Below are 12,521 nucleotides of genomic sequence, written 5' to 3' on the forward strand. Positions count from 1 at the left end.
ACATTTGTGTGTGCCACTGGGGGCTGCCATTTTGACTAGTGGGGGTGTGTGTGTCTGGGAACGACACTTGCACTCCTCACTTACGGCACACATGGACATAGGAGCCAACAGTCGGACCCCGACCGCATCTCTACATTGAGGCCGCTTCTCCTGCCTCTCAGCTGTGACCTGGACACGCCCACTGGGCTGCTACGTCACAGCTGTGAGAGGAGCTGTGAGAGGAGATCGCGGCCATTTTGTTTGCTGTGGGCTGCGAGGACAGAAGATGTTGAGGAGAAGCTGCTGGGAGCGAGGGTTTGGGGTAAGTATCTGCAGCATTAGCAGTGATCACAGCCTGTACTTATTACAGTACAGGCTGCGATCACTGCCGACCTGCCCTGTGTTGCTGAAAGCTTCCTCCCTCAGTCCAGGGGCAGGAAATCCCCCAGCAGCAGAAGTGTGTCTCCCTGTACATGGAGCGTTATGTGTGCAGCACTGATCTGTGGCAACACTTCATCACCCCACACAGTGACTGTCCCTGTAGATTGCAGCCTGGAGTCTGAAGCCCCATGATTCTCTGCAGCAGGGGATCCCTCCTGGTTACAAGGGGCGGCACCCAGGCTGGCCTGTAATGGTTAACCCTTCCCTGCCTGCAGCTGTGCATGGTGCAGGGGGATCAGTGTGCAGGCAGGCAGCAGCCTGGGGGCTTCACCTATGGATCAGGTGGGAGGTCTGCACAGTGTAAAGAGGTGGGCTATGGTTGGCACAGTAATAGTGTTCTAACATTTGGGCTATGGTTGGCACAAGGAAGCAGACCCAGGGGGTGATGACACTCAGCAAGCTCTAGCTGCTGTGTCACTACAAGTCCCAGCATGCCAGGACTGAGCTCCTAAGTGTTGTAGTCCTGCAGCTCCTCAGGTCTCCTGCTTGATCGTCCTACTATACAGTGCAGAGCAGAAGGCAGGTGGTCTGAGACTAGTGATCCAGGGAGCAGAAGAGGAAAGACTGAGACTGAGCCCTGACACCCACCCTAAGCTCACTGACCCACCCCATGCCCCCTGACACCCATCTCCTGCTCCCTGAAACCCACCTCAATCTCACCGACACCCCAAGCCTGCTGTCTTTCAGGACAAGCTGTGAGGATCGTCACCAGGGGCGTACATACAAATCATAGGGCGACATTATGTGTGATCTATATGACAGTATTATATGTAATATGTATGGTTGTATTATGTTTGATCAGTATGGTGCAATAATATAAGAACTATATGACGGGATTATATGAGAACTGTATTGTGGGATTATGTGTGATCTATCTATGTGGCAGTATTATGTGAGAATTATATGGTGGTTTTATGTGTGATCTACATGGCGGTATTATGTGTGATCTGTATGTCAGTATTATATTCAGAAAGCGGACCCATTCTATGGTGGTTCTGGCTGAGCACCTGCACGCGGGTCTGGGGGTAATAGAGGGGACAGCATGACCTCCAGTTAGGTGTAGTCAGGGGAAGGCTGGTGAGGCAGCTGAAGAGAGGGGTCTCATTTTTATTGTTACTATATGGCTACATTTCCTTCCCAGCGTCACCCCGACTGTGCCTGTTGCCTTGCTTTCACACATCGCCAGGACAGGATCTGAGGAGGGGAATGGGGTCTGCATGCAAAGTCTGGATCAGAACAGGCCATCAATCCTCAGAAATGTTTCCTGGATTTCTGTGGAGCAGACGGTCCATCCAGGTGTGTATAAGACAGCGCTCTATGTATAATCCCTGGCTGCTCCGCGCACCAAACAGGGGGCCCCTATAGACCAGCACACTGCTCTCCTGAAATACTCTGTGCTGCTGTCACCCTGCTCCCTCCACCACATATCTCCCAGAATCCTTGCTGCCTGCCATGGTGACTGTCTACTTGTCAGTATAAGGCTGCTTTCACACTAGCGTCGGTACGGGCCTTTCACAGTGCGTCGTACTGACGCATGCTGTGAAAGAAATGCCCGACGTGGGCAGCGGAAGCAGTCTTGCGACGCTTCCGTTGCCCCATTGTAAGGTCTGGGCATGAGGGGGCGGAGTTTCGGCCGTGCATGCGTGGTCGAAAATGGTGGACTCGACGCACAAACGTTACATGCGTCGGTAATGTTAGTCTATGGGGAAAAACGCATCCTGCAGACAACTTTGCAGGATGCGTTTTTTCTCCTGAATGACGCATTGCACCGTACAGCCAAAATCGCTAGTGTGAAAGTAGCCTAAGGTTTGCCGTCCACGCTCAGTATTTGGTCAGTATTTTACCTCAGTATTTGTAAGCCAAATCCAGGAGTGGGTGATAAATGCAGAAGTGGTGCATATGTTTCTATTATACTTTTCCTCTATTTGTTCCACTCCTGGTTTTGGCTTACAAATACTGAGGTAAAATACTGACCAAATACTGATAGTGTGACGGCAGCCATACTCTGCAGTCACCAACAAAATGGCTGCTCACTGGGTCCCTGAATCTCATCCTCTCTAATCCCTTAGCAAACACCCAGAAGGGGAGGAGAGGAGACATCACACAGGTCAGCAGACTCCGCCCATAATTACTGCAGTGCTGTAATGTGAGCTATTTGTACACTAGGTTTTTCTGAAATTTCAGCAGCTGCTCCCCCTAGTGTTGAAAAGTGGAAATTCCAAAACTTTTCAAATTATTTTTCATATTTTACTAAATTATAAACAAATGATAATATTTTTTAAGAAAATGTAATCATTAATTCTTTACATATTTACAATGTCTGAAAAAATTTTTTTTTTTATGGCACCTTCCCTTTAACTTGTATATATGGTCCTTTTTTTACCTAAAGTCCTGTTGGGGTGTATCACCTCCTTAAAGGTAATGTTTCAGCATACCTTTCCTATGCACTTTGCATACATTTACTTATTCTGGACCTTTTCATCACAGATCTTATATCACAGATACACTACATCCTATAACCACATGTGACCCTTCTTTTGTCATTTTTTGATATTGAAGTTATTGTCTTAGCTCCCTTTATATCTTCTATACCTGCAGACCCTGGAGTCTTTCTTTTACCACTCTTTTTTACACCTCATTTACTAGCAATACTTTACCTTTATTTGGTGTTTTTTCTGGCATAAAATTGTTTCTGCTTTGCACAGATTTTTAATTATCTTTTAAAATATATTTGTTTTAATAAAAATTATGTTATTTTATGGCTTATTGCTTCCCCACTCTTTTGATGTTTATTTGATTTTGGAAGTTTTGCTGCTTACCTAGGCAGTATTATCTTTTGATGTACCTTAGTATATTTGATTGATCAAGTCTGGTTACTCAAAAACACATACCATAAGATACGGCCTTTGCAAAACCCTGTCTGATGACAAATGCACATCTATGTGTTTTTTTGAGTTTTTTCTATGCTAGCTGTTTTTTGATATTAGTGGTAGGACTCGCAAGTAATGAGGACCCGTGACGAGGGTTGCGAGCTTACCGTATATACTCGAGTATAAGCCGACCAGAGTTTAAGCCGAGGCACCTAATTTTGCCATGGAAAAATGGGTAAGCTTATTGACTCGAGTATTAGCTGGGTATGCATTGTCCCCTGATCCAGCGTCGGACTGGAGTACCTTGGGCCCACCAGAGAAAAATCATTCTTGGGGCCCACCATGCAGTTTAAAAATACCACACAGGATAGAGCCTATGTACCACACCACATGGGAGAGCTGACAGATCCTATATATACTACAGCAAACAGGAGAGCTGAGAGATCCTCTATATACTACACCACACAGGAGAGCTGACAGATCCTTTATATACTACACCACACACGAGAGCTGACAGATCCTCAATATACTACACCACACAGGAGAGCTGACAGATCCTCTATATACTACACCACACAGGAGAGCTGACAGATCCTCTATATACTGCACCACATAGAAGAGCTGACAGATCCTCCATATACTACACCACACAGGAGAGCTGACAGATCCTCTATATACTACACCACATAGGGGAACTGACAGATCCTCCATATACTACACCACACAGGAGAGCTGACAGATCCTCTATATACTGCACCACACAGGAGAGCTGACAGATCCTCTATATACTATACCACATGGGAGAGCTGACAGATCCTCTATATACTACACCACACAGGAGAGCTGACAGATCCTCTATATACCACACCACACAGGAGAGCTGACAGATCCTCTATATACTGCACCACATAGAAGAGCTGACAGATCCTCCATATACTACACCACACAGGAGAGCTGACAGATCCTCTATATACTACACCACATAGGGGAACTGACAGATCCTCCATATACTACACCACACAGGAGAGCTGACAGATCCTCTATATACTGCACCACACAGGAGAGCTGACAGATCCTCTATATACTATACCACATGGGAGAGCTGACAGATCCTCTATATACTGCACCACACAGGAGAGCTGACAGATCCTCTATATACTACACCACATAGAAGAGCTGACAGATCCTTTATATACTACACCACACACAAGAGCTGACAGATCCTCTATATACTACACCACACACGAGAGCTGACAGATCATCTATATACTACACCACATAGAAGAGCTGACAAATCCTCTATATACTACACCACACACGAGAGCTGACAGATCCTCTATATACTACACCACATAGAAGAGATCACACACGAGAGTTGACAGATCCTCTATATACCACACCACATAGAAGAGCTGACAGATCCTCCATATACTACACCACACAGGAGAGCTGACAGATCCTCTATATACTGCACCACACAGGAGAGCTGACAGATCCTCTATATACTACACCACACAGGAGAGCTGTCAGATCCTCTATATACTACACCACACAGGAGAGCTGACAGATCCTCTATATACTGCACCACACAGGAGAGCTGTCAGATCCTCTATATACCACACCACATAGAAGAGCTGACAGATCCTCCATATACTACACCACACAGGAGAGCTGACAGATCCTCTATATACTGCACCACACAGGAGAGCTGACAGATCCTCTATATACTACATCACACACAAGAGCTGACAGATCCTCTATATACTACACCACACGGGAGAGCTGACAGATCCTCTATATACTGCACCACACAGGAGAGCTGACAGATCCTCTATATACACCACATAGAAGAGCTGACAGATCCTTTATATACTACACCACACACGAGAGCTGACAGATCCTCTATATACTACACCACACACGAGAGCTGACAGATCCTCTATATACTATACCACACGGGAGAGCTGACAGATCCTCTATATACTGCACTACACAGGAGAGCTGTCAGATCCTCTATATACTACACCACATAGAAGAGCTGACAGATCCTCTATATACTACACCACACACGAGAGCTGACAGATCCTCTATATACTACACCACACAGGAGAGCTGACAGATCCTCTATATACTATACCACACGGGAGAGCTGACAGATCCTCTATATACTGCACCACACAGGAGAGCTGTCAGATCCTCTATATACACCAAATAGAAGAGCTGACAGATCCTCTATATACTACACCACACACGAGAGCTGACAGATCCTCTATTTACTACACCACACAGGAGAGCTGACAGATCCTCTATATACTACACCACACAGGAGAGCTGACAGATCCTCTATATACTACACCACACACGAGAGCTGTCAGATCCTCTATATACTACACCACACAGGAGAACTGACAGATCCTCCATATACTACACCACACAGGAGAGCTGACAGATCCTCTATATACTACACCACACAGGAGAGCCAACAGATCCTCTATATACTACACCACACAGGAGAGCTGACAGATCCTCTATATACTACACCACACGGGAGAGCTGACAGATCCTCTATATACTACACCACACGGGAGAGCTGACAGATCCTCTATATACTACACCACACACGAGAGCTGACAGATCCTCTATATACTACACCACATAGAAGAGCTGACAGATCCTCTATATACTACACCACACAGGAGAGCTGACAGATCCTCTATATACTACACCACACAGGAGAGCTGACAGATCCTCTATATATTACACCACACGGGAGAGCAGACAGATCCTCTATATACTACACTACACAGGAGAGCTGACAGATCCTCTATATACTACACCACACAGGAGAGCTGACAGATCCTCTATATATTACACCACACGGGAGAGCAGACAGATCCTCTATATACTACACTACACAGGAGAGCTGACAGATCCTCTATATACTACACCACACGGGAGAGCTGACAGATCCTCTATATACTACACCACACGGGAGAGCTGACAGATCCTCTATATACTACACCACACACGAGAGCTGACAGATCCTCTATATACTACACCACATAGAAGAGCTGACAGATCCTCTATATACTACACCACACAGGAGAGCTGACAGATCCTCTATATACTACACCACACAGGAGAGCTGACAGATCCTCTATATATTACACCACACGGGAGAGCAGACAGATCCTCTATATACTACACTACACAGGAGAGCTGACAGATCCTCTATATACTACACCACACAGGAGAGCTGACAGATCCTCTATATACTACACCACACAGGAGAGCAGTAATGTAAGTCCAGTGTGTGTAGTAAAATACTTACCGGTGTCCATATTCCACTGCAATGAAGACACAAGCAACGACACAGCGGCAGAAGACGGCGACTGCTGCATATTTTATTACACACAGGGAAGCTTTCTGTTGGGGCGAGACATTGTTTTTATAAGTACGATTTTGGGATAGATGTAATGTTTTCATCATTTGTTATAGCTTTTTTTGTGGAATTGTGGCAAACAGAAAAAAGGACATTTGGCATTTGTTTCTTTTTACGGTGTTTTCTGATCAAGTTAATTGTTTTTATAGTTTGATCGATCGGACTTTTCTGAACCCAGCAATACCAAATATTTGTTGTTTTTTATTTTTAAAATATATTTATTTTCAATGGGATAAAAAGGGTGATTTGAACTTTTAGGAATTTTTTTATTTTCTTTTTACCTTTCACTGGTACAGTTAGCCCCCTTAGGCTGGAGTCACACTAGCGAGTTTTACGGACGTAAGAGCGCAGAAAATACGTCCGTAAAACTCGCCAAACAAACGGCACAATTATTCTCTATGCCCCTGCTCCTATCTGCCGTATTTTACTGATCAGTATTATACGGCTTTCTACGGCCGTAGAAAATCTCAGCATGCTGCGTTTGTCACTGTACTGCGCAAAAAAAACGCCAATGAAAGTCTATGGAAGCCCCAAAAACGCGGATTACACACGGACCAGCAGTGTGACTTGCGAGAAATACGCAGCAGTGTTAGAGCGAAAAGCCGGCAATTCAGTGCGGTGTACAGTAAAATCACACTGACAGCTTACATTAGAATAGGTAGAATAAATGTGTACACATAGAATAGGTATATATATATGTCAGTGAGACACATATATGTATATATATTATTACTTCATACAGCGCTAGATAGCTTTAAAGCCGGTAATTCAATTACCGGCTTTTGCTATCTCCTTCCTAAACCCGACATGATATGAGACATGGTTTACATACAGTAAACCATCTCATATCCCCATTTTTTTGCATATTCCACACTACTAATGTTAGTAGTGTGTATATGCAAAATTTGGCCGTTCTAGCTATTAAATTAAAGGGTTAAATGGCGGAAATAATTGGCGTGGGCTCCCGCGCAATTTTCTCCGCCAGAGTAGTAAAGCCAGTGACTGAGGGCAGATATTAATAGCCTGGAGAGGGTCCACGGTTATTGGCCCCCCCCTTTCCTAGAAAGCTCCCAGGCTCGAGTTCATAAGAGGCGCCCTCTGCTGGTTGTCCTCATATGAACTCGAGCCTGGGAGCTTTCTAGGAAAGTTCCCACGATCTAGGAACAACCAGCAGAGGGCGCCTCACCGCGAATGAAGGTAAATATAGGTCATTGACCTACTTTACCTTAATTCTCCGGGGTTTTGCAGCCACGAACAACGTTGCATTAGCAGAGCTCGTGGCTGCAAAATATTTTAACCCCTTCAGATGGATTTACATCGTGGGACTTTACAGATCTTCGGAAGGTATGTATATTGTTGTTTTTTTGTTTGTTTTTTGTTACAGATCGAGGGTCTTCAGTGAGTGGATTGAGCGTAGAATAAAATATTACAACAACCTTTATGATTTTTTCATTAACCCCTTAGCGACCGCCGATACGCCTTTTAACGGCGGCCGCTAAGGGTACTTAAACCACAGCGCCGTTAATTAACGGCGCTGTGGAAAAAGTGTATAGCGCCCCCCACAGTCGGATTTTCTTTGGGGTCTCGGCTGCCGGGGGTAGCCGAGACCCCAAAGAACATGATTCGGGGGGTTTTGTACCCACCCCGCATTTGCGATCGCCGGTAATTAACCGTTTACCGGCGATCGCAAAAAAAAAAAAAACGCGATCTCTTTTTAATTTCTCTGTCCTCCGATGTGATCGCACATCGGAGGACAGAGAAAGGGGGTCCCAGATAGCCCCCCGAAACTTACCTATCTCCCCCGGTGCTCCTCGTGTCTCCCGGTGGGCGCCGTCATCTTCAAAATGGCGGGCGCATGCGCAGTGCGCCCGCCGGCCGGCCCCGCGAGAATCTTTGGGGTCTCGGCTGCCGGGAGTAGCCGAGACCCCAAAGAGCATGATCGGGGTCGGTTTTACCGACCCCCTGTTTTGCGATCGCCGGTAATTAACTTTACCGGCGACCGCAAAAAAAAAAAAAAAGTAAAGTGTAATTCTCTGTCCTCTGATGTGATCGCACATCAGAGGACAGAGAAATAGGGGGATTCGGGGACCCTACAATACTCACCTGTGTCCCTGGATCCTCCTGCTGCTCCTCCTGGCCACCGGCAAAAGAAAATGGCGGGCGCATGCGCAGTGCGCCCGCCATCTGTCTCCATCTGCTTGCCGGCAGGAGAACAGCAGTTGGGGCTAAAATTAGGGGTAGGGTTAGGGGTAGGGTTAGGGCTAGGGTTAGGGCTAGTGTTAGGGCTAGGGTTAGGGCTAGGTCTAGGGTTAGGATTAGGGCTAGGATTAGGGTTAGGGCTAGGGTTAGGGTAAGGGCTAAATTTAGGGTTGGGGCTAAATTTAGGGTTAGGGTTGGGGCTAAATTTAGGGTTAGGCTTCTTTCATACTTACGTCGGTACGGGGCCGTCGCAATGCGTCGGCCCGACATACCGACGCACGTTGTGAAAATTGTGCACAACGTGGGCAGCGGCTGTAGTTTTTCAACGCATCCGCTGCCCAATCTATGTCCTGGGAAGGAGGGGGCAGAGTTACGGCCACGCATGTGCGGTCAGAAATGGCGGATGCGACGTACAAAAAAACGTTTCATTGAACGTTTTTTTGTGCCGACGGTCAGCCAAAACACAACTGATCCAGTGCACGACGGACGCGACTTGTGGCCATCCGTCACGATCCATCGGCAATACAAGTCTATGGGCAAAAAACGCATCCTGTGGGCACATTTGCAGGATCCGTTTCTTGTCCAAAACGACGGATGCCAAACGACGCAAGTGTGAAAGTAGCCTTAGGGCTAGGGTTAGGGTTGGGGCTTAAGTTAGGGCTAGGGTTGGGGCTAAAGTTAGGGTTAGAGTTGGGATTAGGGTTAGGGTTTGGATTAGGGTTGGTATTAGGGTTAGGGTTGGCATTAGGGTTACGCTTGGGATTAGGGTTAGGTTTGGGATTAGGGTTAAGGTTAGGGTTGTGATTAGGGGTGTATTGGGATTAGGGTTAGGTTTGAGGTTAGGGTTGAGATTAGGATTAGGGGTGTGTTGGATTTAGGGTTTTGATTAGGGTTATGGTTAGGGTTGACATTAGGGTTGTTTTGGGGTAAGGGTTGTGATTATGGTTAGGGTTAGTGATTAGGATTATGGATTAGGTTGGGATTAGGGTTAGGGGTGTCTTGGGGTTAGGGTTGGAGCTAGAATTGGGGGGTTTCCACTGTTTAGGTACATCAGGGGGTCTCCAAACACGACAGCCAATTTTGCGCTCAAAAAGTCAAATGGTGCTCCCTTCTGAGCTCTGCCGTGCGCCCAAACAGTGGGTTACCCCCACATATGGGGCATCAGCGTACTCGGGATAAATTGGACAACAACTATTGCAGTCCAATTTCTCCTGTTACCCTTGTGAAAATAAAAACTTGGGGGCTACAATATCTTTTTTGTGGAAAAAAAAATATTTTTATTTTCACGACTCTGCATTCTAAACTTCTGTGAAGCACTTGGGCATTCAAAGTTCTCACCACACATCTATATAAGTTCCTTGGGGGGTCTAGTTTCCAAAACGGGGTCACTTGTGCGGGGTTACTACAGTTTAGGTACATCAGGGGCTCTGCAATCGCAACATAATGCCCACAGACCATTCTATCAAAGTCTGCATTCCAAAACGGCGCTCCTTCCTTCCGAGCTCTGCCGTGCGCCCAAACAGTGGTTTACCCCCACATATGGGGTACCAGCATACTCAGGACAAATTGGACAACAACTTTTGGGGTCCAATTTCTCTTGTTACCCTTGTGAAAATAAAATCTTGGGGGCTAAAAAATCTTTTTTGTGTAAAAAAAAAAAAAATATTTTTTATTTTCACGACTCTGCATTATAAACTTCTGTGAAGCACTTGGGCATTCAAAGTTCTCACCACACATCTAGATAAGTTCCATGGGGGGTCTAGTTTCCAAAATGGGGTCACTTGTGGGGGATTTCTACTGTTTAGGCACATCAGGGGCTCTCCAAACGCGACATGGCGTCCAATCTCAATTCCAGCCAATTCTACATTGAAAAAGTAAAACGGCGCTCCTTCACTTCCAAGCTCTGCGGTGCGCCCTAACAGTGGTTTACCCTCACATATGGGGTATCAGCGTACTCAGGAGAAATCGCACAACAACTTTTGTGGTCTAATTTCTCCTGTTACCCTTGTGAAAATAAGAATATGTGGGCGAAAAGATCATTTTTGTGTAAACAAAAGCGATTTTTTATTTTCACGGCTCTACGTTATAAACTTCTGTGAAGCACTTGGGGGTTCAAAGTGCTCACCACACATCTAGATAAGTTCCTTAAGGGGTCTAGTTTCCAAAATGGTGTCACTTGTGGGGAGTTTCCACTGTTTAGGCACATCAGGGGCTCTCTAAACGTGACATGGCGTCCGATCTCAATTCCAGCCAATTCTGCATTGAAAAAGTCAAACGGCACTCCTTCACTTCTAAGTTCTGCGATGCGCCCAAAAAGTGGTTTACCCCCACATATGGGGTATTGGCGTATTCAGGAGAAATTGCATAACAAAATTTATGGTTACATTTCGGTTTTTACACTTGTGAAAATAAAAAAAATGGTTCTGAATTAAGATGTTTGCAAAAAAAAGTTAAATGTTCATTTTTTCCTTCCACATTGTTTCAGTTCCTGTGAAGCACGTAAAGGGTTAATAAACTTCTTGAATGTGGTTTTGAGAACCTTGAGGGGTGTAGTTTTTAGAATGGTGTCACACTTCATTATTTTCTATCATATAGACCCCTCAAAATGACTTCAAATGTGATGTGGTCCCTAAAAAAAATGGTGTTGTAAAAATGAGAAATTGCTGGTCAACTTTTAACCCTTATAACTCCCTAACAAAAAAAAAATTTTGTTTCCAAAATTGTGCTGATGTAAAGTAGACATGTGGGAAATGTTATTTATTAACTATTTTTGTGACATATCTCTCTGATTTAAGGGCATAAAAATACAAAGTTTGAAAATTGCAAAATTTAAAAAATTTTCACCATATTTCCGTTTTTTTCATAAATAATCGCAAGTAATATCGAAGAAATGTTACCACTAACATGAAGTACAATATGTCACGAAAAAACAATCTCAGAATCAGCGGGATCCGTTGAAGCGTTCCAGAGTTATAACCTCATAAAGTGACAGTGGTCAGAATTGCAAAAATTGGCTCGGTCATTAAGTACCAAATTGGCTCTGTCACTAAGGGGTTAAAATACTTTTAAATAATGTGTTTGTGTATTTTTTAACCCTTTACTACTATTGGATTAATAATGGATAGGTGTCATAATTGACGCCTCTCCATTATTAATTTGGCTTAATGTCACCTTACAATAGCAAGGTGACATTAACCCTTCATTACCCCATATCCCACCACTACATGGGAATGGGAAGAGAGTGGCCAAGTGCCAGAATAGGCGCATCTTCCAGATGTGCCTTTTCTGGGGTGGCTGGGGGCAGATGTTTTTAGCCAGGGGGGGGCCAATAACCATGGACCCTCTCCAGGCTATTAATATCTGCCCTCAGTCACTGGCTTTACTACTCTGGCGGAGAAAATTGCGCGGGAGCCCACGCCAATTTTTTCCGCCATTTAACCCTTTAATTTAATAGCTAGAACGGCCAAATTTTGCACATACACACTACTAACATTAGTAGTGTGGAATATGCAAAAAAAAGGTGATATGAGATGGTTTACTGTATGTAAACCAGGTCTCATCATGTCGGGTTTTAGGAAGGAGATAGCAAA

The 12,521-nt window shown here is 45.0% G+C and overlaps 1 long non-coding RNA gene across 1 annotated transcript in view; it reads left to right on the forward strand.

Moving 5' to 3' along the window:
* Positions 1-214: 214 nt before the first annotated feature.
* The window catches only part of LOC138645828 (uncharacterized), a 28,926-nt gene continuing 16,619 nt past the window's right edge, over positions 215-12,521 (forward strand). The window contains exons 1-2 of the long non-coding RNA XR_011314768.1: positions 215-301; positions 1,562-1,716. This is a non-coding gene — a long non-coding RNA (uncharacterized lncRNA). The remainder of the gene's footprint in view (positions 302-1,561; positions 1,717-12,521) is intronic.

Source organism: Ranitomeya imitator, chromosome 7 (genome assembly GCF_032444005.1).
Source record: "Ranitomeya imitator isolate aRanImi1 chromosome 7, aRanImi1.pri, whole genome shotgun sequence".
In the NCBI taxonomy this organism is placed as follows: Eukaryota; Metazoa; Chordata; class Amphibia; order Anura; family Dendrobatidae; genus Ranitomeya; species Ranitomeya imitator.